This window comes from Macrobrachium rosenbergii, chromosome 54, assembly GCF_040412425.1.
Source record: "Macrobrachium rosenbergii isolate ZJJX-2024 chromosome 54, ASM4041242v1, whole genome shotgun sequence".
Lineage (NCBI taxonomy): Eukaryota > Metazoa > Arthropoda > Malacostraca > Decapoda > Palaemonidae > Macrobrachium > Macrobrachium rosenbergii.
In genome coordinates this window covers 23,963,198-23,990,697 of record NC_089794.1, presented here as the reverse complement: position 1 = coordinate 23,990,697, position 27,500 = coordinate 23,963,198, and the positions used below count along the sequence as shown (strand labels likewise).

Here is a 27,500-nt window from a genome sequence, read left to right as displayed (position 1 = left end):
GGAAGGTTCAAAAGAGGAGATTCTTTATTTTCAAGCTTTCTAAGGCTCGTCTGCCTCCATCTCAAAGAAACCAGATAGTTTGATTCATTGAAGCACTTATATCAAAGAGGAATTAAGTATTTGAGGAATTTAAAATAAAAATACACTTAAATCATTTCAGCTGATGCTGCCAATCTTGTCATGTCGACAGAAGGATAATAATAATAATAATAATAATAATAATAATAATAATAATAATAATAATAATAATAATAATAATAATAATAATAATAATAACAACTCAGGCAAATCAGCCAATCAGAGGCCAGCATTCTGAACACTGAAACTGACCCTATTTTTCATTGGCTTCCAGCAGAGTAATAATAATAATAATAATAATAATAATAATAATAATACTATTGTTGTATATAATAATAATAATAGTATTGATAAGAATAATAATAATGATAATGTTAATAATAGTAGTAGTAGTAGTAGTAGTAGTAGTAGTAGTAGTAGTAGTAGTAGTAGTAATATAATAATAATAATAATAACAATAATAATAATAATAATAATAATATTATTATTATTATTATTATTATTATTATTATTATTATTATTATTATTTGCTTAAATTCTTACGATTGTAACTGTTTATATCACTATTTTCCAGCCGTTATTTCATAATCAGATGAAAAATACATAACGTGATATTAACTCGCAAAATGAACATCATCTCACAGAAGAAGAAAAAATATGACATTCAAGATGAGGGCGAATATTCTAGATAAAACGAACGGCATTTCAGCGACTGAGTTATTCGTCCTGAAGCTATCTAAAGTGATGACCTGCTCCTGATTACTTCGCAGTGCAGAATAAAACGCGAAGTTCATTCAGCAGGTCAGATTAGTACTTGTTTTCGCTTGATTTTATTTTCCTGCCGAGAGCGACTAGATTTGCTGAACAGCAGAAGTACCAATATGCAGTCAATGTGCCTCGCTATCGAACTTCTCAGTTCCAGAGGTCCTTTATTCCTCACGCCGTTGGACTGTAGGACAGTCTATCTGAGGACGGTGCACAATTAGAACCTAAATTGGAACCTCAAACATAAAACCACGCTGTCGAACTTCTCAGTTTCAGAGGTCCTTTATTCCTCACGCCGTTGGACTGTAGGACAGTTTATCTGAGGACGGTGCACAATTAGAACCTAAATTGGAACCTCAAACATAAAACCACGCTGTCGAACTTCTCAGTTTCAGAGGTCCTTTATTCATCACGCCGTTGGACTGTACAAAAGTCTCTCTGAGGATGTCGTGCAATTGGAACCTCAGAAGCTCAAGCGAAGATGCAATGCATTACTACTTAAAACCATTCACTTTGTATTTTAATAATTTATATATATTTTTATCAATCTACTTATCATTCCATTAGTTTATCTTATTTTTCTATTCTAACAACTGATCTCTTCTCTCTGCGTTCCCTGTTACCTTCTGTAACTTCTTTCAATTGAACACCATATTCTTTGGTAGTTTGAATTTCAAGTTAGTGGTCCCGTAGGCTTGTTCCTTATGAATAGAGTTTATCAACTGAATAATAATAATAATAATAATAATAATAATAATAATAATAATAATAATAATAATATTTCCCTTTCGCACGACAGAGATTCTTAGATTTTTTATTCATAATTTTCGAGAGAATTTCCCGTCTAGAAAAGTGTACGTGAGATTTCATAACTGAAACATTAAAATGAAATTTTATTATTCTGCGCCTCCGCAAGTTCTGTATTGACAGGGATTGAAAATTATTTTGTAACAGGAGAAAAACTCGGCTGATTATTCCGTCGGTCTTGTTCAAGGAAATGATACGTTTGGTTACTTAAGATTATCGTGGGATTATCGTGGTCGAGGCATCTATTAGGTAATTTCTCTCTCTCTCTCTCTCTCTCTCTCTCTCTCTCTCTCTCTCTCTCTCTCTCCAGGGATTGTCGTGGACAAGATAGCTAGTGTACGCACCTATTTACCAATTTCAAATTCTCTCTCTCTCTCTCTCTCTCTCTCTCTCTCTCTCTCTCTCTCTCTCTCTCTCTCTCTCTCTCACCCTAGGGATTGTCGTGGTCCAGACTAATCAAGGCGCTTTCTTTCCCTCACAGATTTCCTGTTTGCATGCTAATGCCACCTCTTACCAAATGAGCAGACATATTCACGTCACAGACATCTGCACTGATGGCGGGAGGGTTGGGGTGGAGAGAGAGAGAGAGAGAGAGAGAGAGAGAGAGAGAGAGAGAGAGAGAGAGAGAGAGAGAGAGAGAGTGTGTGGATGGGGGATAGGTGGGAGTAATATCCCATTGGTTTTCCACTAATATCTCTTCGTTTTTTACTCATTTATTTATATTTTCATTTATTTGTTCATTGATTTTGTAATTTATCTTTTTTTACTAATATCTGCTTGTATTTTAGTAATAATAATAATAATAATGATAATAATAATAATAATAATAATAATAATAATAATAATAATAATAATAATAATAATACAAACGATTGTGTATATATTTCCAATATATGTTTAAATTTACACCGTTGTGGATTTCTTCTGAAATAATAATAATAATAAAAATAATAAGTATTATTATTATTATTATTATTTTAATAATAATAATAATAATAATAATAATAATAATAATAATAATAATAATAATAATATAATAATAATAATAATGCTTTGTATTCTCATAATCCAATTCTTTCCTGAAACGAATATTGTCATAAGTCTTTCATTACAGCGAGCGAATCCAATTCCCCTCTCGGAAACATCAGCAGATGCCTCGTGAAATATTGAGTGTATCTGAACTTTGGAATTTGTGACGGTTTCATAAAGGATTCCTACTGGCTTACCTCTCCTCAGTCATTATTTGTCTGCTGGAAATTGTGTGACAAGTACATTTACTCTTGATCGGTATCAAAAATACATTTTTCATTTTCATTTAACTTGAATTATTTCTCAGTCATCCTATTCGACTGGGTGGTTTTTATAGTGTGGGGTTCAGGGTTGCATCCTGCCTCCTTAGGAGTCCATCACTTTTCTCACTATGTGCGCTGTTTCTAATAGCACGCTCTTCTGCATGAGTCCTGGATCCACTTCAGCTTCTAGTTTTTCCAGGTTCCTTTTCAGGGGTCTAGGGACCGTGCCTAGTGCTCCTGTGATTATGGGTACAATTTCCACTGGCATATTCCATATCCTTCGTATTTCGATTTTCATGTCTTGATACTTATCAGTTTTTTATCTTTCTGTCTCTTCTACTCTGGTGCCCCCATGGTATTGCGACATCAGTGAGTGTTACTTTCTTCTTGATTTTGTCAATCAACGTCACGTCTGGTCTGTTGGCACTTATCACCCTATCTGTTCTGATACCATAGTCCCAGAGGATCTTTGCCTGATCGTTTTTGTCAGTCCTTCAGGTTGGTGTTCGTACCACTTACAGTATTACTGCAAGCTAGCTGGTGTTTCTTTCACAGGCTCCTGTGGAGGGCTTTTGCTACTGAATCATGCCTCTTTTTTGTACTGGTTCTGTGCAAGCGCCGGACATTCGCTTGCTATGTGGTTTATGGTCTCGTCTTTCAATTATTATTATTATTATTATTATTATTATTATTATTATTATTATTATTATTATTATTATTATTATTATTATTATTATTATTATTATTATTCAGAGAATAAACACCTATTCAAATGGAACAAGTTGGAGAGCGACTGTACATTTCAGCTCAGCCAACCAAAGAACGCAGTTTACTTTCTCCTCTAGTGAGGTCATGGGCTAACTGCAGTTCTGAAAAGGAAGTCATTTTCAAGTTTCAGAAGCTGTGAAAAATATTTAGTAAAACAGATATGTAAAACTCCAGAGGAACAGATTAATTCTAACACTGGAACTTCAAAAGTTCAAAAGAAGGTGCAATGCATTACTACCCTAATGCTATTCTCCCTGAATTTTAATACATTTTTATATATTTTAAATTCATTCGTTTATTTTTTTTATTTTTAATGAGTTGAATCTCTTTTTTCTGTACTTCCCTTTACCTTCTCTTACTTCTTAATGAACATTATATTCTTTTTAAGGTTGAATTTCAAGTCAGTGGCCCCTATGGTGGGCTTGTTCCATATGAATGGGGTTCTTCATCTTCTGAATAATAATAATAATAATAATAATAAATAAAGATGATAATAATAAATAATAGCAGTAACAGCAATAATAATAATAATAATAATAATAATAATAATAATAATAATAATAATAATAATAATAATAATAATAATAATAAATAATAGCAGTAACAGCAATAATAATAATGTAGTTATAATAATAATAATAATAATAATAATAATAAGCTACAAGTATTTTAAATTGCACCATGATTTTATGGACACCTGGACAGTGTAAATCCCGGAGAATTATCCAGATTCAAGCTCGTCTTGCTCTCGGAGCCCAGTTACCCTTTCTCAGTGGAACAACTTTCTCCAGGACCCAAAAACCTTTCCAGTGGCTTTAATGGCCCACCAACTCCCACCAATTTGAAGCTGATGTCTCCATCTCCCTGAGAGTCAGCAGGGCGTGGGAGAAAGTAAGTTTTCCTTAAACATTCGTGAGGTTGCGCCTGTTGGGGGCAAACGACCTTTGACCCATTAATCAGGGGCTATCAAGGTCACATTTATTCTTCAGTTACACCCATAAATTGCCTGTAAAGCATTTTCGTGTTTGCTGAAAGTGCTGGAAAAACAAAAGCCTTTGTTTCTGTTATTTAAATAATTTTTTTTTTTTTATTTTCCTTTATGCATGTTGCAATGCGGTTGTATATACGAGATTTTGTAATGCAAATGCAACGTTTGCATCAGATGCAGAAAATACAGATAGATAGATAAATAAGAGATTATATATATAAAAAGATGAAACATATATATTTTATATATATATATTATATATATATATGTATATATATATATATATATATGTGTGTGTGTGTGTGTGTGTATATATATATATATATATATAGATTTATTTATAATATATATGTATACGAGTATAACTTCGAAGCGCACCAAATGAGGTGAAAACGGACAGTTCCAATTTTCATCTTATGTTAAAGTTTTATCATTGATAATATATTTGCATTGTCGATGATGGCAGATATCAAACAGTAATTATTATTATTATTATTATTATTATTATTATTATTATTATTATTATTATTATTATTATTATACGAGCTACTGGCATCTTCAGAACAAACTAAAGCTGCAGGTTAGATACACGACCATTTGAATGGAAGGAAGTTCTCATTTGGTATGATAACCTACCACCACGATTATCATGCCATCACGTATGACAACAAAGCAGGCTATCTGACTGAAGCCAAGTAAGCCATGGGGAGGCCACCCACCCAATTACAGCCCCCCTCCCCGAAACAATCATAATAAAGCACGCATTCCTTCTACCAGTCAGGAACAACCGTAACTCAATAAGAAACTCCTTTCCGACAAAGTCCGTCAGAACCCGGTGAATAAATCGTGCTCTATCGAGGTCCAATCGCTCTCTGGGAGGTGTTTCTGTACACTTGGGAGCCTCAGAGGTTCTCCCGCTTATTTTTCGGCCTGTCTTGCGTTATAAATCTGTAAGTTTTATCCCCCCCCCAAAAGGAGAGACAGGGAACAAGGATGGATTGGTACTCATTATCTTGCAGTCTTTGTTTGTAGATTCTGTTTATGTGCGTTCAGTTAGGTGTCAGTCATTGGTTTAAGTATGGTTTCAATTTTTCATTGTAAGTATTTTTTACTACCCCATGTATTATTATTATTATTATTATTATTATTATTATTATTATTATTATTATTATTATTATTATTATTATTATTATTATTATTAGTCAGAAGATAAACCACTATTCATATGGAACAAGCTTACAGGGCCATTGGCTTGAAATTCAAGCTTCCAAATTATTATGGTGTTCATTTGAAAGAAATTACAGATATTATTATTATTATTATTATTATTATTATTATTATTATTATTATTATTATTATTATTATTATTATTATTCAGATGATAAACCCCTACAGGTGCCATTGGCTTGAAATTCAAGCTTCCAAAGAATATGGTGTTCATTTGAAAGAAGTAACAGAAGGTAATAGGAAATACAATTCTTCTCTGCCAGTGGTTTGGCCGTTTTCTTATGGGAGGTCTTGATACTGTGGAATGTCCGTGTGTGTGTGTGTGTACTGTGACCCACTACAGTTGAATGACCTCCAACGACCTCATTTATTACGTGGGACAGCAGAGAGAGAGAGAGAGAGAGAGAGAGATTGTATTGCAGAATCTCGATTAATAATTTGAAGAAATACAAAGACGTGTGGAGAGAGAGAGAGAGAGAGAGAGAGAGAGAGAGAGAGAGAGAGAGAGAGAGAGTGTGTACAGTAGAATCTAGATTGACAGTATAGAGAGAGAGAGTGAGAGAGATTTTGTTTCACCCAGGTGGGATAAAGGTTAACTCACTCTTAGGCGGTATACTTACGACCGAATACTGAATAGTTACGTCCGAATACTGAATAGTTACGTCTCTCTCTCTCTCTCTCTCTCTCTCTCTCTCTCTCTCTCTCTCTCTCTCTCTTTTAGCTTCAGATGTCGAAATTCTAACACATGATCTCAACAGCTAAACTTGTGGGGCCCTTCTCCACTTGCTGCTATACACAACAGTCAACTAACGAACACGAACCCAATTCTCGGGTGACATCAACTAATTAGATTTTTGAGGAATTAAGCTCAATCGTCTCTTCCCCGTGGGATCGAACACCGGTCTTTATTAGTGGGGCAAGTTTGCAACAAGGAGATTTTTGTGCAATTAGAACCCCGAAAGTTCAAGCGAAGATGCAATGCATTTCTACCCTTAAACAATTCACCTTGTATTTTTTGTAATATATTTATATTTTCATCTATTTATTTATTTGTTATTCAGCTAATTTAGCTGTTTTTCTACGAACTCATCTCTTTTTTTTTTTGTATTTCCTTTTATATTCGGTACTTCTTTCAAATGTACACCACATTACTTGGAAGCTTGAATTTCAAGTCAATTACTTGAAGCTTGAATTTCATCTGAGTCAATGGACCTAGTGTAGACTTGTTCCATATGCATATGTATTATCTGATGTAGTTCTTTCAAATCTCCTGAATAATCCAAATATCTTAATAATAATAATAATAATAATAATAATAATAATAATAATAATAATAATAATAATAATAATGTATTATCTGATGTAGTTTCTTTCAAATGAACACCATATTCTTTGGAAGCTTGAATTTCTTGTCAATGGCCCTTGTAGGCTTGTTCCAAATGCATGGGGTTCATCTTCTGAATACTAATAATAATAATAACAATAATGATATTCATATCTATGGCTTATAGCTGTCCTTATTTGTGTTTCGATCATATTTTACTTTGTTTTACATCATGCACAGCAAATATTTCTTTCGTTAATGAACGGAAATCTTGCCACCAACAGTCACCCACCGTAGTTTTGCAGTGACGTAACGGGTAACTAATAGTAACTCTTACTGGGTCTCAGCCACACGAGCAGGTTAAGGGCCTCAGTTACCTTCTAGACTCCAGACGGTTAAGACATACTGGCTTAAGTGGTGAAATCCTATGAATATTTCGATGAATTCCATTTTAAGTTCGCTGTTATTCTCATCGTCAGTGCTCATGGATAGCTAAGGTATTTGTTGTTTATATCGCATTGACAGAAATGGTGTTCAGTATTTATATATTGATGTATTAAGATACGTTTACATCCGGCTGCTATGGACTATTCTAGCTACCGTCAGCTGGCTGTGAGTACTAATTGCATTGCCACGTGATAGATATTTTGGTAATTTTTCCGGCTACCTCCCAGCGCAGATATCATTAATTAATTGAATTTTTTATTGAAAAGTATAGAAAAGGATTATATAATGCAGTACAGGTGAGAGAACATAAGAAATTTACCGAGATAATGTGAGAAACTTGGACTTTTATTGATGTTTTTGCGTTCGTCCCTGAGGGGCTGGTACTAAACATGGCGCTCTGAGGAAGTTTTCGATAGAATTACCAAATTTTCCTTTGTTTTTACTAGTGCCAATAGTGACGGACAGTGGCTAAAATCCCACTTAAAACTTAAGTAACTTGATACGTTATGACAAGAGTTGAAGCCGCGAAATTTAAACCCGGAATTAAATACAGGATTTTTTTTTTACTTAATTTCGCGATCAAGTGAGAGACTATAGTACTTGAATAACTGCCATTGTGTTGGCGTGTTACTGAAACTTTTGTATATTTTCTTTGGCAATCAGGAAGTGAGTAAATGAAGCATTGCTTTCTGTTTGAAGACATATAGCAGGAATTACATGGTACAGAGAAATTGGTTGGAAATTAGGAATTTTAAATAAATCATTGTTCACTGAAGGTGCTAATATATATATATTATACATCGAATCTGTTTTTTTAAGTAAATTCAGTAAAATTAAGTAAATAACGTAGGTTTATTTTGTATTCTACAGGCAAGAATTCCTCTCTTCAAGTCGTTTCAATACATCCACCGAGGCAATTTGCAATTTGGTACAGCTCAAAGTTATTAGAAAGTTCGCCCATACCTGAAGTTACTATTCTCATTGACATAGAAAAAGTTATTTTAACTGTTGATGCCCCCTCCCGGCGTGCAGCAGAGTTTCTCTCTCTCTCTCTCTCTCTCTCTCTCTCTCTCTCTCTCTCTCTCCTTTAGAACGAATTCAGATACAACGTTAAGCAAATGAGTAAACCCAACCTCTCTCTCTCTCTCTCTCTCTCTCTCTCCTTTAGAACGCCGAATTCAGATACAACGTTAAGCAAATAAGTAAACCCAATTCCTTAAGCCCCTCTCTCTCTCTCTCTCTCTCTCTCTCTCTCTCTCTCTCTCTCTCTCTCTCTCTCTCTCTCCTTTAGAACGCCGAATTCAGATACAACGTTAAGCAAATAAATAACCCAAAAGCCCCTCTCTCTCTCTCTCTCTCTCTCTCTCTCTCTCTCTCTCTCTCTCTCTCTCTCTCTCTCTCTCCTTTAGAACGCCGAATTCAGATACAACGTTAAGCAAATAAGTAAACCCAATTCCTTAACCCTCTCTCTCTCTCTCTCTCTCTCTCTCTCTCCTTTAGAACGCTGAATTCAGATACAACGTTAAGCAAATAAGTAAACCCAACCTTAAGCCCCCCCCTCTTCTCTCTCTCTCTCTCTCTCTCTCTCTCTCTCTCTCTCTCTCTCTCTCTCTCTCTCCTTTAGAACGCTGAATTCAGATACAACGTTAACAAAATAAACCCAAACCCTTAAGCCCCCTCTCTCTCTCTCTCTCTCTCTCTCTCTCTCTCTCTCTCTCTCTCTCTCTCTCTCTCTCTCTCTCTCTCCTTTAGAACGCTGAATTCAGATACAACGTTACAATTCCTTAAGTAAACCCTCTCTCTCTCTCTCTCTCTCTCTCTCCTTTAGAACGCTGAATTCAGATACAACGTTAAGCAAATAAGTAAACCCAATTCCTTAAGCCCTCTCTCTCTCTCTCTCTCTCTCTCTCTCTCTCTCTCTCTCTCTGTGAGAGAGAACTCAATTCAATGGAGCGTTTGATAAACCAGTAAACCGGATTCTCTAAAACAGAACTATAGCAAATATATTACGTGGGCTAGTATTGTAATTGTATTGTTTTGAGATAGTTTGTGATATCTTGACCAATTAATGGTTTAACAACTATTTAGGTCAACATGATATTTATATAGCTTTTTGTTGTATAAATTCAGATCGCAATATAATAAAAGTTCAGTATATCCTTTGAAATGTCAAATCACTCAAGTTGTTAGATTAATATAATGGTAAAATATTAGCGTCATATTTATATAGCTTTTTGTTATATAAACTAAAATTCACAAAATTGGTAATTTCATTATAGCTTTGGAAATGTAAAATCGCCAAACAAACACGTTAAGTTAAAATATTGGTAAAATATTAGAATCACGAATTTTATAAGTAGAGTTCAAAATAGCCAAGTTAAGTTCATATGATAGCAAGATTTGTGTAGTCTCTAGTATTTAGGGAAATTAGATCATAGTGTTTCAAACGTTGGTTGGCTACGACTTGGGCTGTATCAAATTGAATTTATGGATGTATCGAAGTTGCTAAAGTTCGCATTGAAACGACCGGACACCCACTTCTAGACCCGGACGCCCACTTCTAGACCCGGACGCCCACTTCTAGACCCGGACGCCCACTTCTGCAACTAAATAGGAAAATGGACATCAAGTTGGAATGACATTCCACCATTACGACAAGACAGGAAGGAGCCCATTACTGAAATTGGTAAGTTTTATGAATTGTAAACACTTATTTTATCTGGTCTGGTAATCTTGGGGAAAAGTTCATTAGTCCATTGATAACTTAGAAGGGTCGATAGGATTGCCAGAATTTTTCATATAGTGATAATTCATTTTTCCCATGAACCATGGCGTCATCAAAGGTTTTGTATAGTCCACATATAGGTGTTAATGGTTTTGTAAGGTTTCATGGTAATGAACACCGATCTGTTGCAAGAATTCATCCAACTTGAAGCTGAAATAGCTGGGAATTTTACTTTAAAATCATCCTGCCAGGTGTTGGCTTTCTCAAAAAGATTTTCTGAGGGAAAGCCATTGCTCTCATGACTTACGAATCAAAATCCTCGCTGAGAAAAAAATTAATGCAATTAAACAGTTTTCTTGGGAACTTGAAAGGTCGTTGTAACTGGCAGGTAGGATTCATAAGATTCTGATTTGTTTCAGAGGCCATGGTAAGCAAGCGGCATCCAGGGTGACAAGTTTTTGCATAATATTTAGAGTACAGTAATTGTTTTTTATCAATAACTGATTAAGCCTTTCGTTAAGTGTGAATTAAACTGACGTTGGAAAACGCTATAATCAAAAGGTCTTTTGCATAGAATGCTGTGTTTTAAAAGTTGGTATTCATGGAGTTAGTAACACTGAGTTGAATGACATTCCAGGCTGCCTTGTCTAGCATGTAATTAAACTTTTATTACTTATATTGAGTTGAATAACATTCCAGGCTCCCTTGTCTAGCATATAATTAACTTTATTATTTGTATTGAGTTGAATGACATTCCAGGCTGCCTTGTCTAACATATAATTAACCTCTATTATTTATCCGCCATTATGTACATTCATTTTGTAATATAGTTTGTAATGGGAGTTTTCCCATTTTATTAATTGTCACTTTTATTTTGTAATGAACTGCATAAGGCAAGAAGGTACGTAGGAAAACTATAGATCTTGATCATCTCGGTAAAGGAAGGTTTAGGCTATGTCATTTCATACTGGAGTAAGTTTTGCTGTCTGAAGATTATTTATCTTTTTCAGGCTCGTTGCTAAAAGTACTTGGAACGAAACAAGTCATCGTTGAATCGAGTATTCAAAGATGTACAAAAAAGGTGGAACATATTCACTTCTCGTGGAGTTTTTAAAAAGCTGAAGCACTGCAGACTAAACAAAATTATGGAGAGAAGACAATAACCAAAGTTACTGCTGCTGGAAAATATAATATGATGCAAGCTAATTATTTCAAGAATGATGACAGGCAAAATCATCTTTGAAATCACGTATTAATGAGGAACATAGAGATAAGGTGTGCCAAGCTGCAAGTGTTAAGTATAAACTCCCCACCTGGTACTGTTCAGCTTCTGGCAAGGCTTGGCTGGTCTGGTCATACGAGCATACCTCACAGACTACCAACAACTCCCTAGGGGATATAATGCTGCTCCCTGGGGCATTAGCTCAGGGGCTTGTCAACCCTCTGCAGCTAAGGATGTCAGTGGCAACTAGTATGGATCTCGCCACCTGTGGGTTGAATCCCAGTGCAGGTAACACACATATAAGAATTACTGCATTGACAACTCCCTAGGGGATATAATGCTGCTCCCTGGAGCATTACCTCAGGGGCTTGTCAGTCCTCTGCACCTAAGGATGACAGTGGCAACTGGTATGGACCTCACTACCTGTGGATTGAATCCCTTTGCAGGGTAACACCAATATAAGAATCAGAGTATTCCTGTGGAATGTAACAGTAGTCCCTGGTGACACCAAGCAATTAGTGGAGGTAATTAGCCATTATTCTGCAGGTAAGCTGATAGCTAGGGTAACAGTTGATAATCCTGAACCTTAGTTACTCCTGCTATTTACTAACATATTGTCTATGACTTGGAGAATGCTAAGCTGCTATGTCCTTGACTTAAGGTGTGCCAAGCTACAAATGCCAGGGCCAGGCCAGATACCACAGTACAATAGTTTTAACAAGAGAAATGTTCGAAAGATCCCAAATTGAAAGACTCTAATTGCATTGACCATTTGTCACAGGAAAAAAAGTACAAAGTTGGAGAAAATAGCTTTCAATGAAAGCTACAGTGTTGTGAGATCTAGACTGTCAGGAGGACAGATTAAAAAAACTTGATCCTATATAATAATAACAGTAGAAACCTGTTTAAATAATATTAAAAATTTTAAATTAACAGTATGTTACCACCTACCAAAAATTTAATTGTGTACCAAGGACAGAAATGAACAGGATGTGGTCGAGTATTTAATCTTCCAAAGCACCTGAAAAATATAAAGTAGAAAAAGAAATTTCTATGAAACCACCTTTCAGTTAACTGCCTCCAAGTTTGTCTTTACACAAGATATTCACAATTTTTCAAGATCAGGGCTCCAGACTACCCGTAAGTTGCCCCATTAATTGAGATGTGAAGGCAATGAGATATCAAGGGGTTTTATGTCACAGGAGTAGTAGTTCATCCAGGAAACTATCAATGGAAGCTGACGAGAGAGCCCACCTTGTGAACCAGATGACGTATAATAGGAGTCTCCCTGAAAACATAGTCGGGGGAGACTTTTATGATGCAGGAGTCAAAAACTGTCAATGGAAGCTGGCGAGAGAGCCCACCTTGTGAACCAGATGACGTATGATAGGTGTCTCCCTGAGAAAACATAGTCGGGGAGATATTTTATGAAGCAAGAGTAGTAGTACATCAAAAAACTATCAATGGAAGCCGACGATAGAACCTACTTTGTGAACCAGATGACGTCTGATAGGAGTCTCCCTGAAAACGATGACGAGGCGAGAGAAACCTAACTTCATGGTTACACCATCAAAACCTGGATTATCATGGGTGAGTCTTGCATTATCCAGTATGAAGTTCTGGTATAGCTTTTTAGGAGACGAGTCAGATAAGGTGTTACACACAAATTCTTTGTTATTTTATGAATATGGATACAGAAGTAGAGAATTAGGAAACGGGAGTGGTAGTACAAAAATAATCAAGAATTTGAAGGTGATATTTACTATACAGTACGAATATTTATGTTCATTCAACTTCTGTATAAAACACTAATGGAAGTAGACTTTGAAGGAGATTTGATTCTGGTGTTGGACTGTTCAAAGAGTAGGTAACAACAGCATAGTTGTTGAAATTAACAACTTCATTTATGAAATGTATGGATATTCCCACTTTTTTGACCTCAGAGAACTCAGATATAAAAATCCACTAGAAGTACTAGTATTTAAATGGCACGGCTAGGCTTAGCAAATAAGACCAATGAATTTTCCACAGTAAACTACGAACTCTTATATTGAGTCACAGCATCTTGGAGAGGAATGGCTTTAGGCACAAAAATTACTTTAATTTATGTCGTACAATTTCAAGAAGCCTGTTTAGTTGTTATACTCCTTTAAACTATAGGTGATGTCTATGAAAAATTATCAGTAAAGGTGCTTTAAAGGAGAGTTAACAGGACAATGAGAGTGTCATTTGAAAGTTGACTTACTTTCAACTTGGCTTGATGAATTAGAAAGAATTTGCTCAAGAACTTTATAAAATAGAAAGTATAAGGTTGTGCCTTGGGAGGGCAATGACGTGAAGTGACACCATCAGGATCTTATTAAATGTTTTCCTTTTAGGCTGAGCAGCTAGCAGAACGACAGAAAGTATTAGGGTCTGTAATTTAAAGAGCCCTACACATCCGATATTCAGTGGGCCAAGAACTTTTGTCATCTGCATCCACGCTTGTAAAGGTAAGGCCTTTATAAACCTAGAACTGCTCTACTGATCTGGGGTAAATATGAGACATGATAAAAACAGCTTTTAATTGACTCTATAAAGTAGAAACCAGGCAATATTTAGGCACCTTTGTTTTCTACGAACACCAATTAAAACTGTGTTGAACAACAGACAGACTTACCAAAGTAAGTGGAGAACTTTTAGAATTATTTGGAACCTGCTCTAGTCTGCAGTAAAGTGTAAGCAGGGAAAACATTTTAATAAAGATTTCGACTAAACATGTACAGTCTCAAGAAATGAACGTTTGAAAAGAAGTTACTGACTTGCATAAATTGTAGTCTTTGACAGGACAAAACTACTGGGGGAGTTATGTCATGACCCTAAACTGTTATCAGGACCACATTCGCAGGGTTGAAATCTGTTTCAGGAATCAATGTCTGGTTATGAAACTTTTTCCTTCTTAGTTACAGAGACCTGTGTATAAGATGCTAGAGTCCTGGTTGTTGCACAAGGTGTTCATATTTTGATATTTTATATGCTAGAAAGCCTTGATTTTCCATGATGTAATTAACTTGTACCTCTTCTTTCAGGTGTTCTACAGCCTGAAGTTTCCTGACAGAGGTAATCTTTGAATTTTGAAGAAACTAATTCCAAGAACTGCTTACACGTACGGAGTGTAACTCATCCTTACATCCATGCATCCAAAGAACCTGTGTAGCACTGTAAAAAAAAAAAAAAAAAAGTAGGTGTTTAATAAACTTGAAATTTGGTTGCTTTTGAGAAGTTTATAATTAAATGGGATAGAAATTGTTGTACAGAAGTTCCAAAATTACATATAGGGGTCGATTTTTCCAAAACTCAAACGAATACAATCGAAAGTTCTGGACTGGGGTCTATAACGGAATGAAAATTAGTGAAATAGCGTCTTTGTGAAATCTTCAAGTTCTGTAGGACTAGCTTAGTTTGTCCAGCCATCTTCCCAACTATTGTTGGGTGGCTCTGATGTTTTATATACACTAAATGGTTTGGTACTTGTCAAGTACAGTGTTATCAGTAACCCTTACAAGAAATAACACCAAGCCTGTCAGGGAAGTACTTGTAAAATTTGTAAGGTTGATCGGAGAGGGTGGGACATTGTTGGTATTGTGAAAATGTTGAAATAATCTTAAACAAGATAGAGCCAGACCAAAAGATCAATAATAATAATAATAATAATAATTCACTGAGATACAGATATGATTATCATTTTATTGACTGAAATTAACGCTTCAGAAGATCCTGCTAGTTTTCAGTAAAATTTGCATTGCAGTCAAAAGGTTTTATTATATCAATACTTCCTGCAGTTTTACTAAAAATTCAGTGGTATATCCTTAGGCCCACTTATAGGTTGCTTGGAGCCTGTCTATAGTTGATTATGTCTTTATTTTAATATCTTGTAAGCAAAGATATTTTGAAGTTTCTTGAGGTGGATTAACGTGTTACTTTTTACAGAAATTCTGCATGTGGCAAATGGGATATTAAACATCCGGAGGAATATTACAAGATTCTACCACAATAAGCATTCTTCAGTACCATTTTTTTTATCAAACTTGTGCAAATTGTCACTGTAATCAACATTATAATGATAGTGAATTATCACTTAAATATCATCTATTAGGTAGTTTAATATAGTTCATGGTACACAGCTTCTACTTGAATTTTTCATCAGCTTAGTATCAGCTATTAACCAGCATAATATGTTTTAGGATAGAGAGAGTTTAGATTTATTATCTGTTTAATTTGTTATAAAGTAATTCAAGACAAGTATCTTGTCTGTTTAATATCAGCCATCATGTGAATTAGAACATATTAGGATACATAGTTTACTAAATGTCCCATTAGTTTATATCAGCTATCATGTACCTCAGTATGCTTATATCCTATGTTTCAGGATACATAAACCTATTACCAGTCATCAGTGGATACAGTTTGTATCAGGATACTGGAAAGTTTTGTCATTCATGAAATATTTAGAAGAATATCAGCTGGTATGCAGTCTAGGATGAATACTGACTGTAATGTATTGGGCAGTCTCATGTCCAAAGTGACATTTTCCTTAATTTGTAATATTTTAGATTAGTAGTAGGTAATTCTGGTCAAGTAGTTTTCGTGAATTCATACTAGCTATTAGCTAATACATTAGTCCCACAGAATAAAAAAAAAAGTTTTTTGTAGAAATTTCTTTGTTTTTTTTAGGGATAGCGTAGAGAAATAGAACCCGAGGCATTACCCACGTAGGAATGGGAATATTTTTGGCAAAATTACAAATACCTGAGTCTATCTGTATATAGGTCTCATTGATATTATCGAAATCGCTTCTGTTATGCAAGGAACTTAATCGAATCTACTAATATATAGTAACGATTTTTAATATGTCTTGCATTATTGTCATACTGAGTAAGCACTGGCACTTATGCTTTGGTATTTATGATACGTAAAGGCTTGGTTCAATACGCTATTGATATCACCACACCAAAGTATTTACTTACGTACAATCCAGGATAGGAAATATTTTAGAACATAGTGTAATAAGTTTTATCCCAATTTCACAAAGATGAAATAATTGCAGATTTTAAGTGATTAAATGATAGGCAACTTAATTTGTAAAAAGTTTGCCATGAAAATAATGCTTCGTAAACATTAAAGATAAAGTAATTAAAACAGTTTATTCTGTAAATACTGCTGAGAATCTGATCAAGAACTTTATTATCATGGCTGTTCTCTATATATCAACACACTATTAGCAAGTGAAGGTTCCAGAAATGTGTATAATTTCAAGGGGAATCTGGTATTGTTGATAACGGTATTTCACATATGTAAATCGACAATTTAACTCAATTGAAGGTTGTTACTTTGAGTACAGTAGCTTGGGTGGTCGATTAGGGTTTTATTTATATAAACTCAAATTTTTACTGGGTTTGAAGCACTTGTAGTTATAGACAAACCCAAACTCAAATATATGAGAGTTGATGAGTAAACACAAATAGCTTCCTGTTTTTGACCGGGGTTTTAGTTAACATAAACTCAAATTGTTAAAGGTTTTGAAGCACTTGGAGTTACAAACTCAAACTCAAACGTATATGAATTGCTAAGTAAACTCAAATTGGTGTTACTTTGAGTAGCTTCCTATTGTTGACAAGGGTTTGAACTGCATAAATTCAGATTTATCAAGGGTTTGAAGTACGTGGAGTTAGACACAGACTTAAACGTATGTGAATTGCTAAGTTAACTCAAATTGAAGGTGTTACTTTCAAGTAGCTGCCTTTTATTGACTGGGTTTTAGTTATATAAACAAATTTTACTGGGTTTGAAGTACATGTAGTTCGAGACAAACTCAAAAGCATGTGAGTTGACAAACACAAAATGAAGGTGTCACTTTGAGTAGCTGCTTTACAGACTAAGGTTTTAGTTATATAAACTCAATTATATAGAGTTCGAATTACATGAAGTTATAGTTAAACTCAAACCTACTGAAAGGGGATTTAGGTGTTATTGCTTTAGGTATTACAAGAATTGCCAAGAAAAATCAAAAGTTGTCAAGTTCAAGGGAAGTTTGGTATCATTAAGAAGGTATTTCTGGTAGAATCAATAAGCAAACTTACTCATGAGAAAGGTCCATGCTTCCTAGAGCTGTATTGACAGGTACACTGTCAGGAATGGCTAAAATCATCTTGAAAACTAACCAGTATTTTTTGCGCCAGAGCACTAAATAATTTCCAGGTCTTAGTTATGAAAAGGATATTAATTTCTTAGCTATTAGAATAGTTGCCATTTAATTATGGGTAATTAATAAGGCTTTTCACGAGACAGCCAGGTCATATCAATCTCTTTCAGTAATATTTAGCTTAAGGAAATTGCTCAACGAAATGTGACAAGGCTTGTGGAACTGACAGAAAGAAAGGGGGAAGATATTTAGCCATCATTTAACTCTGTAGGGAGCCACATAAGTATCCATGGAACTTACAGGTTAATTTCAGGTAATTTCATGAGACCAATGGAGTTTCGAAAATGTAAAAAGTGAAGTTTTATTAGTCATGTCTCGGTTCAGGAACAGTTATTTCAGTTAATGTTAGTAGTGAGGAAATATCTAGATGTTTTTGGTTCTAGAAACGTAAATAATTTTAGGTGTCGTAAATTTTGGTTCTCTTGATGCTAATAGTGTCTTGACATATGGAGAATTTTATGTATTTTTTTTCTTTAGGTTTAGGTATAAATCATTCTTTTACGAGTATTGAGTTGTAATATTTCACAGTATTGAGTTGTAATATTTCACATAATTCCCATTGAAGTTCAGTCATTCAATCAAATCTCCATTTGCTCTTAAAAGTTAAAATGTAACTTGCTTTTGATGATGGGAAAAATTTGTATGCAAATTGATTTTGTTCAAGGACTTCTGTATTTCTAATTTTTGCTCGGTTCTCATAAAGTCTCTGAATAATTTTGTTAAGGAGTCTGGAAATCCTTTTGCAGAAATTTGGAAATGTAATAATGTTTTGCAGTGTTACTGAGACGGGATGAGACATTTTCCTAAATTGACGTTGAATATTTTAGAAATCGTTCCCGAGTCTGTGTATGTGTGTATGTATGTGTGTGTGTGTGTGTGTGTGTGTGTGTGTGTATGTATGTGTGTGTATGTATGTGTGTGCCCTGTGCATTATGCTATAACACCCTCAATCTCTCTCTCTCTCTCTCTCTCTCTCTGTGTGTGTGTGTGTGTGTGTGTGCGTGCCCTGTGCATTTGCTATAACACTCTCTCTCTCTCTCTCTTCTCTCTCTCTCTCTCTCTCTCTCTCTCTCTCTCTCTCTCATTTAATGTACGTGCTTCACTTCACACTAGAAACGCTTAGCTGAAGGTGTCTTGTGTAGCTAATACACATATCAATAAGGTATCTACTGCAGAATCCGCAGTAATTATCTTGATTATAAAGACGAAATGTATTTGTACAAATATGTAAATAACTAAAGCTTTCGTCCATCCTTCTGTGGACTTGATTACTAAACACGATCAAGCCCACAGTAGTATGGACGAAAGCTTTAAGCTTTGTATATATTTGCGCAAATACATTTCTTTATAATCAAGATTACTGCTGCGGGTCCTAATGTATATGATTGAGAAGCAAGGTACTGTGTTTTTGTTTCATATATTAAGGAGCTTTAGCACAAGGAACTGGGTACCCTACTCTTAATATTTTCACTCTTAATTTCAATCTTCAGAACCTCACTCTTGATATTCTTATCTGTTCAGTTGGTCCAATATCACAGATATTTTAATCTTGTTTTGTAAGGATATGAAATTGATGTAAAACTTTGGGTGTAAAGTTATTTGAGTTCAACAAAATCTGAAATGAATTCTCAGGTTTGTCGTAAATTTTGAGTAGTTTAATGTTTAAAACTGGTTTAAAACTTTGGGTGTAAAGTTATTTGAGTTCAACAAAATCTGAAATGAATTCTCAAGTTTGTCGTAAATTTTGAGTAGTTTAATGTTTAAAACTGGTTTAAAACTTTGGGTGTAAAGTTATTTGAGTCCAACAAATTCTGAAATGAATTCTCAAGTTTGTTTCTAAATTTCGAATTTTTACATTTTAAAATTGGTTTAAAAACTTTGGGTGCAAAGTTGTGTGTGTTCAACAAAATTTGAAATGAATTCTCAAGTTTGCTTCGTAAATTTTGAACAGTTAAATGTTTAAAATTGTTTTAAAATTTTGGGTGTAAAGTTATTTGAGTTCAACAAATTCTGAAATGAATTCTCAAGTTTGCTTCGTAAATTTTGAGTTTATAAATGTTGTATACCATGATTCAAGTTGTGAGTTTCATTTCATTTTAGTTTTTGAAAAGGGAGCATTTGAGAACTAGAGCAGTCTTTAAACAATAATCTGTAAACCTGAACAATTTAAAGAAAACTATATTAATTATTGCTTGTTTTAAATGAATGTAAGTTGAAGTACAGAAGTCCTTATGTATAAACCCTGTGTAGTTAGAAAACTTTCAAGACTGTATATAGAAAAACTGAAAACTGGAAAGATAAAATAAAGGACTCCTTGGGGTCAGCATTGCAGTGCCTCGAGGAGGGAGGGAGTGGCCCTCAGCAGGAGGTTTAAACCAATCTGTTGCCAGTCTCGAAGCCGGTCAAAGAGTCGTTTTTCTAAGCTGACAGCTGATTGGTCGAGATGGGAAGAAAAAAGTCTTGGATCTACTTCCTTTTATGCTTTCCCAGATGTATTCAGTTATCTCTGCCACTGCTGTAGAATGGTGGACCACTTCAAATGTATAAGAATGTCAAATGAACAGGGAGTCTAAGGGGGATGTGGGGAGGTGTGGTTACCCTTAAAATTAGCCTTGGCTTAAGTTTATTCTCATAACTGTGTTGTTGTACTGGAGGAAATGTTTGTTTGACAAGTGTCTAATGAAATGGTTTAGTGAGACCGTATATTTTTACTGCCAGAATTTTGTGCCTAACAGATGCATAATGGCCAAGAAGCACATATTTCAATTATTCTATGAATAACTTGTTAGAAAATCTATGATTTTCATATATTTCTATATTCTGTTTATGGGTTTTCTTGAGATTTCACACGGGAGACGCTCTCATCGTCTTGTTACATAAAATGAGTATTGTATCTAATTTTTGTATAAAACCGAGAAATATTAAGTAAAAGACAATTGGTCATTGATTAATGTATTTTCGAGTGTGTCAGACACTGTGTCATTGACTTTGTAGCTGACAATTATTCCCTTAAGGTCGGTGGATAATTTACTCCTAAATATTTGTGGATAAGGTCAATTGCTCTTGTCTTCAGAGATATTTATATGTATGAATGATGTATTTTCAGTATGGATGACTGACCTGAAATTACTTTGCATAGTTAGATGTAAAATACTGTTTGAAGGACTTTAAATTCTTAAATTATTTTCAAAGATTCTCACTGGGAAATTTTTATTATGAAATGTCTGATTTTACTTGTAAGTTCATGATTAGATTTCGTTGTTTAAAATACTATTTCTTGACCAAATATGAATTTGATGATGTAATATGTAAAATTTTAACTTGTCAAGCATCATTTATTGAGATTAGAGAATTTATTTTCTTGGGCAGATGTTTTCATTTTTAATGATGCTGAATTTGATCGACTGCATCACCTACTGGTTTTTCTAAAGTGGTTTACATGGCAGTGTTTCACAATAGTATTTTTAAGTATTCTGTATCATTTATATCCTGCCAGATGTCTTAAAAGTAGTCTAAAGTAATTAATATCTGAAGTTATTCTTATCAGAATATTTAGAAAGTTAAAATTTCTCCTAAAACATTTAAAGTAAGTCTCTCAGAACTTTTTGAAAGTTAAAAGTTATCTATTCTGGTCAAGTATATGACAAAACTTTTAATTATATTTCGGACACATGCTTCGTTTCAAAAGGGGGTACCAGCTTGGGGCTTAAACACCTTCTCGTCTGTAGCACTGGCATTGCATTCGTGTACTTGAAATAAAGAAGGGATAAATATCACAAGGGCCCTTGTTTAGAAGTCTGTGTGAGAACCTTGCAAGTTCATCACATCGTCTGTAATTCAATAAAACCGGGTGTTTGTTAAGCTAGGAGGAATTTTGATATAATCTTTGGCTTAAAATTCACAGACACTAACCTATTTGACAAGTGTAATGTGTAATAATGTGGTATTTGATATATAGGAGAGGTTATCATACCATCACCAAAAACCTTTCAAAAAGGCATGCTATGATTTTTGAAGCTGTGTGAGGTAATATCCAGACTTCACTACATACAATTGATTAATTTTGCAACAATGTTTTTCCCTGGCATTTAACGGATGAGGAAATTGTCCTCAGTGTTAAGTTACCTTTTTAACAGAAGGCTTAATTTACATGGAAACATTCCCCCTCAAAAAAGTTTTAGATCAATTAGATATTATGGGAAATCTAGTTGCCATTTTCAAATTGAAGTTACAGAATACTTTGTCAATTTTTGAAATGTTTACGAGAGTCTGATAGTTCATTGACTTCAGGTGTTCAGAGTTTTCTCTTAAGGTTTGTAGACAAAGGAAGTACTGTACAGGTTGACTGAGCTCAGTGTTGGCTGTTAGAATTGGAGATGCATGTCCCTGATGTGAGGTATTCAAATAATCATGGTCTAGTACTGTTTTGGAGCATTTTTTCACTGGAAGAATGTGTGACACGAGATTTCGATTTTATTGCTGTGTGGATATTTAGATTAGAACTGGTTTAGCTTTGAAAATTTCTGCTAAAAAATGGTCTTCAGGCCTTAATGGGTCAAATGGTAATGATTTAGATAGTAGATGTGTTTGTGGTCTCATGAAACAAGAGCAGGATTCTTCGTCACATAAAATTTAGTTTTAGAAAACATGGGTTCAGGGAGTTTTTGTTCCAGTTAGATTTTGAATGTTCTAGAAAGTCTGTTAAGTCTGGGATGCTTTTGGTGGTAGTTTATTTGGAGTTCTGTGGTGAGTTTTTAAAGTCTTTGGAAAGTCTGTTGTAGTACCTTTTGGTGGAAGTCTGGGGTACATCAAGGTTAGAAAGTCTTTTATTTGTGATCTTTTGGTGATAGAAATTTTGTTCTTGTCTGAGATTCTTTTCAAAATAGAAAGTTTGTTAGTTTTCATTCTTAGTCAGAAAGTCAGTTAGAATTTAGTAAATCTGTTGGTCTGTGTTACTTTTGGTATTAGAAAGTTTCTGGAAGTCTGTTTTCATTTCGTTTAGATATTCTTGTTTGTCTGACACTCTTACATAGAGAAGTCTGTTAGTCTGTGGTACATTTTTGGCCAAAGTCTGAAAGTGTGGTACTTAAACATTAGAAAGTCTGTTAGTCTGTGATGTTTTGGTGTTAGAATGTCTGTTAGTCTGTGATTCTTTTGGTGTTTGGAAATCTGTTAGTCTGTGATTCTTTTGGTTTTAGAAATTCTGTTAGTCTCCCATATTATTCCTAGAAAGTCTGTTAGTTTGTAGCATACTTTCATTTGCCAGGAAGTCTGAAAGTCTGTGGTACTTTGAGTTGAAAGTCTGTTAGTCTTTGATACTTTTGTTGATACAGAATAGTCTGTTAACTTGATACATGGAGAAAATATTGTTAGTTTGTATTTTTTTTTGGTCTTAAAGTCTGTTTGTTTGTAATATTTTTTGGTGTTAGGAAGTCTGTCAGTTTGTAATATTTTTGGTGTTAGGGAGTCTGTTAGTGTGTAATACTTTTGGTGTTAGGAAGTCTGTTAAATTGTTTTGTTTTTTTTTGTAAATCTGTTAGTTTGTAAGTCTATTTGTTCTGTTAATAATCTGTTTGTGTATGATTTTGGTGGTAGAAAGTCTGTTAGTTTGTAATACTTTTGGTGGTAGAAAGTCTGTTAGTGTGTAATACTTTTGGTGGTAGAAAGTCTGTTTGTTTGTAATATTTCTTGGTGTTAGGAAGTCTGTCAGTTTGTAATATTTTGTGTGTTAAAGTCTGTTAATTGTGTGATATTTTGTTTGTTAGGAAGTCTGTTAGTTTTAATACTTGGGAATTTGGTGTTAGGGAGGTCTGGTCAGAAATACTTTTTGGTGTTAGGAAGTCTGAGTTTGTAATAGTGTTTTTTTGTTAGGAAGTCTGTTAGTTTTTTGTTGAGTTTTAGAAAGTCTGTTAGTTGTGATAGTTTTTTGGTCAGAAAGTCTGTTAGGTGATAAATTTTGTGTTAGAAAGTCTGTTAGTCTTGGGGAATTTTGATTTTATAAATTGTTAGTTTGTGAAAAATTTTGGTTTTAAAATCTGTTAGTCTGTGAAAAAAAAAACTTGGTGTTAAAGTGTCTTAGTCTGTGATAAATTTTCTGTTAAAAAGTCTATTAGTTTGTGAAAAAAATTTTTATTAAAAATTCTGTTAGTTTTCCATAAATTTTGGTGGTAGAAAGTCAGTCTGTTATTTGGTGATTCCTTTGCCTAGAAAGTCTGTTAGTTGGTGATTCCTTTGCCTAGAAAGTCTGTTAGACTGGTCCTTTGCCTAGAAAGTCATGTTAGTTGGTGATAAATCTAGTTTGTCTATAGATATTTTTGGCTGTGGAATCAGTTATGTGATTTTTGCCTAGAAAATCTGTTAGCTGATGATTTCTTTCTGATAAGAAGTCCGCTGGTTTGGGTGAATTTTTGCTTAGTGTCGTTTGTAGTCTGGGAGTTGTTCTTGGGATTCATGAGTTACTGGCTTTAAATACCACGTACCTCTTGAATTTTATGCTCAAAGTTTGCCTGAAAAGTTTACCAATTCAGAAGAGGTTTTTGGCTGTGAAGAGTCACTGTTTGGGAGAGTTTTTGCCTGAAAAAAGTCCCCAGAAAATATTTTACACAAGTTTACCTAAGGTGATATTTTGGCCCAAATAGTTTGAGAGAGGGTTTTTGTTCAGAAAGAATGTTAGCTGAAAGTCTTTTTTGCCCAGTCTTTGTACTTGAGGGATTTTTGCATAGAAAGTATATCTGTCTAGGAATTTGTTGCCTAGAAAGTGAGTTTGGATGAGGTTTTGTTGGTTTAAAAGTTGTTCATTCAGTGGAGGTTTTTTTGTTTTTAAGTTATTATCTTTGTAAGTCTTTTTTTACTAGAAAACCTGTTGGTTTCAAGTTTTCTACCCAGACAGTGTCGATTTTTTTTTTTTTCCTTGTTTATGAAATCTGTTTTTTTTTTTTTTATTCAAGAAGGGAAGGTTTAGTTTTAATTGCTCCACAAAGATTTTATTAGTTTGGGAGAAATTTGTTTTTACCAGATTTTGTTCATTTTTCAGCAAAGTTTGTCAGTTTGAGAGGGTTGAGTGTGCCCAGAAAGTGAAGGCCTGCCTAAAAAGTGTTAGGAAAGGGCTTGTTCTTCAGGGGTTGGTCTGTAAAAGTAGTTTTTCTTTTACCTATATTGTTTGACTGTTAGATCTACAGTAGTTTTTTCAGAGTCAAAATGTTTCATTTGACTGAGAATTTTGACCCAGAAATTCAGTCAGTCCCAGAGTTTTTTATTGCTTAACAGCACTCAAAAGAACAGGAGTTTAATTCTGTTTGTAATTTTGGATATAATGGATGAATGCATCGTCAAAAATGAGAAGTTAAATAACTTGGAAAATGTATAATTATTTACTGAAAGACAAGCATCGGTGACTTATATTGACTAACAGACAAAAATCGGCAAAATTAATTTGATTATAGGAATACCCTTGAGCACTGTGTAACTCAACTGTAAAAGTCTGATAAAATTAAATTATTTCTATAAGGGTTTTTTCAAGAAGTGTGCCATTGTCACTGAAAAAATAAAAGGCCAAGATTTCGAGTCTCCTAAACGCTGACCAAAAAAAAAATTAAGTTATGAAAACAGTGTATCGTATCAGTATTTTAAAGCCAAGTCTTGAGGTATAATCTCTAAATCAAAATTAGTAAACTTTCCAGGACGTTTGTCCAGACCAGTACTTGCTTGAAAAGGCAGTGTTTATATATCTGTGGCCCTGTTCTGGTGAATCAATACCAATTTGCAATTTATGGTGTCTTCTAGCTTGACTCTCATTAGTATGTTAAAGGATTATTATAATAATAAGGTAACCTGTTCCAGTGATTATCATGAAAGCGTAACTTTCATAGACTAGTCGCCATGTTCAACATTAGACTGCAACTTTCAGTCCTGTGACTTCTGATAAGCAAAGAAGCTGGAATTTTTAAAATCTTATATTAGGAAGCAATATGAAGCTATTCTAAGTTCTGTAGCCCTGGTCTGGTAATCAGTACAAAACTGCTTTTCATAGTATTGTAAAAACAAAGTTGAGAGATTTGAAAAGACACCCTAACTCCAAAACATCTAAAGGAATGTTCCAATCAGGTGCTGGACATTCCTCCTGAATTACCTGGCAATGGAATGGATTTTTGCAAGGCGTATCACGCAGAACCTAAACTGGCCTGGTGGTCCACGTGTACGGTGAAGGTTGACGTTAGTCCGACCTGCTGTCCTGCTGGGGGAGGAAGAACGGGGCAGGAGGATATTAGCTTTGCACGTCTCTGACCATTTACCTGACTCAATCACTTACATTGAATGGTGTCCGGTCCGATAAGACGAAGTGGTGGTTTGTGCCTCAAGGGGGTGCCTCAGGCGCTTGTTCCACCTGAAGGGTTTGGGTCACTTGTCTGCTTTTGGGGGGACTGTATGTGTCTTGGTATAATTAATTGCTTTCGTTGTAACAAGAACTGGAGGATGACTTGTAATCTAATAAAATAAAGTTCATTGCCTTTTGTTTGGTTTACTTGTGAAATTCCTGTCATTTTGTTGTTCAGAAAGACATCTGAGAATATAAATAAATATTCCATATTTTACAAATCATCTTGTTAGCAAACATATGTAAGCTGCTCTTTACAAAAATAGCACCAAATTAATCATAAAAGTTTAAAAGTTTTTTTAATTAAATTCAAAGTTACAAGTAAATATGTTTTCACATGCTAATTTTTAAGAGTAAACTTAAAAATTGCTAAAATGCAATTAAAATCTAAAATGCAGCTAAAATTTTAATTTTAAGTAAAAAATATGTAAGATTAAAAATGTAACTGAAAAGGCAAATTTAAACAGAAAAGCAAAATTTTGCAGAAAAACGGGAAATAAAGTTAAGTGCTGTACAAAATACATTAACTCTATATTTATCCATTTCTATCCAAGTAATATCTTACAATAATTTCTCTGATAAAAAAGTTCTAATCAAGAAACTTTGCTTGACAAGTTATAAATCAAACATATTTTATCATCAAATTTATCATCCAAGAAAAAGTCAGCCAAAGGTATTTGAAGGAATAAAATCTAATGATAAAACTCAAGTGAAAATTGATAATTTCAGTTAATTTAAAAATCAACTGAAGGGGATCCATTTGAAAATAATAAAAGAATTTTAAGTCACTCTTATAGAGTATTTCTACATCAGATGGGGTGTCAGTAGCATATTATTCTGACATATTTTAGCATTTTGCCGTCAGATTTGAAACCAAGTAGCCAGTGCTGGTGTCAGAATTGAAGTATCATGTTTGTGACTTCAATTTTACAACCAGTATTGACGTCTTGATATCAAAATTGTCGTAAAAATGCTAAAATATGACAAAAAATAGGCTATGGAATGTCCCTAAACTATACTAAGTTATTTTAGTCAGCGGCGTATTGAAAAGAATAATGTCAATTTATCATATAAATATCTCCGATAATAAGGATTAAATGGCCTTACCGTGTGATATTTGTGAATGAATTAGCCCTTATGACTCTAAGTCAAGAATTTCTGTTAAGTGCAAAGTCAATGTCAAAGTGGCTAAGACGCCCTAGGGAATACATTTATCGTAGTCAACGTCTTTGCTCAAATGTT

General features: G+C 34.3%; 2 long non-coding RNA genes across 2 annotated transcripts; both read left to right on the top strand.

The window, feature by feature from the left end:
* Positions 1 to 7,637: 7,637 nt before the first annotated feature.
* On the top strand, positions 7,638 to 12,944 carry LOC136834886 (uncharacterized). The gene is made up of 3 exons (XR_010851910.1): positions 7,638 to 7,746; positions 10,241 to 10,382; positions 11,432 to 12,944. It is a non-coding gene; the product is annotated as an uncharacterized lncRNA (long non-coding RNA).
* Positions 12,945 to 13,072: 128 nt separating this feature from the next.
* LOC136834524 (uncharacterized) lies at positions 13,073 to 14,957 on the top strand. The gene is made up of 3 exons (XR_010851838.1): positions 13,073 to 13,233; positions 14,022 to 14,135; positions 14,712 to 14,957. It is a non-coding gene; the product is annotated as an uncharacterized lncRNA (long non-coding RNA).
* The last annotated feature ends 12,543 nt before the right edge of the window (positions 14,958 to 27,500 follow it).